The sequence below is a fragment of the Crocodylus porosus genome, unplaced genomic scaffold (genome assembly GCF_001723895.1).
Source record: "Crocodylus porosus isolate Cpor-Errol unplaced genomic scaffold, CroPor_comp1, whole genome shotgun sequence".
In the NCBI taxonomy this organism is placed as follows: Eukaryota; Metazoa; Chordata; order Crocodylia; family Crocodylidae; genus Crocodylus; species Crocodylus porosus.
This window is the reverse complement of record NW_017728953.1, coordinates 172,582-173,736: the sequence shown is the minus strand read 5'-3', so window position 1 is coordinate 173,736 and position 1,155 is coordinate 172,582.

The following is a 1,155-nucleotide window of genomic DNA, read 5'->3' as shown; positions in this document are numbered from 1 at the left end:
TGCAACAGCTGGAAAACTTTGAACTCATTTCTGAATCTGCGAAACCAAAAGCACGGAAAGCAAAGTTCTAATTTTTTTATTATTATTTTTTTTTTTTACACAAATGTTCATGAGGATTTTCTTTTAACTGTACATGTATTGTAATACATTCTATTAATTTTCTGCAGTACAATTGTGTTGGGGTTCATGAAAAGTGTGACGCAACCAATAAAAAACGTTTGTTTTTATTGTTTTATTGTTGATTGCAAATATCAAATAAATGCATGGAAAAGTGCATTCTAGACTTATTTTCATCTGCATTGGAAGTGGGGGGGTGCTGAGGTGCAGAGTTTGCCGAGGGCACCAACGACCCTTGGAGTGACCCTGCCGGGATGGGCCTGGGGGCGAGACCAGCTGCCTTGTACAGCTGGGAAGGGGGCACCCCGGTAGCATTGCACCCCCCAGCACTCCCATGTGTGCATATACACACACTCTGGCACCCCCAAGGCACATGCATGTGGCTGCAGAAAAGCCAAGGAGAGCCCAAAATGGATGCAATGCCCGAAAATGTGGAGACCCCCCCTGGGTAAGTGTGGGTCTTAAGGGGGGAGATGTGTGCCCTGCTTCCTTAAAGACCTACAGCTGCTACCGGAAGAGCCCTAGCAGTGAAAACCGAGCCCCATCCCTGGGGCACCAGGGCAGCCACTGGCCCACACCTGCCAGCGGTCAGCTGACCGGAAGGGGCAGGGCCTGGCTCATATATAAACCCCAGGGCTGAAGCCCGGAGGGCAGTTCCCCGCCAGCAGGCCGGGGGGGGGGGTGTGGAGCTGTCGCGGAGGGGAGCGGCCTGGCCTCAGGAGCACCCCCTGTGTGGCTTGAATTTAGGTTACAGCCCAGGGTCTTGTGTTGTGTTTACCGCTGTACAACACCAGGTGGTTTGGGTGAGGCTATTGGGGCGAGCACGTGTTCACACCCCCCCACCCCCGAGGCGCGCGCAGGTGTGTATGTGTGTACCTATGCCCTCCGCTGCCGTCTGCCTCGCACACGCCCGCGGCCCGAGAGCCGAGAGCCGAGCCCCGCCCGTTCGCGGTCGGCCCCGCCCCTCGCCTGGTACCGGCAGAGCCTGGCGCTCCCGCCCTCCCCTTTAAGGCCGGCCCCGCCCCACCCGGCGCCGCC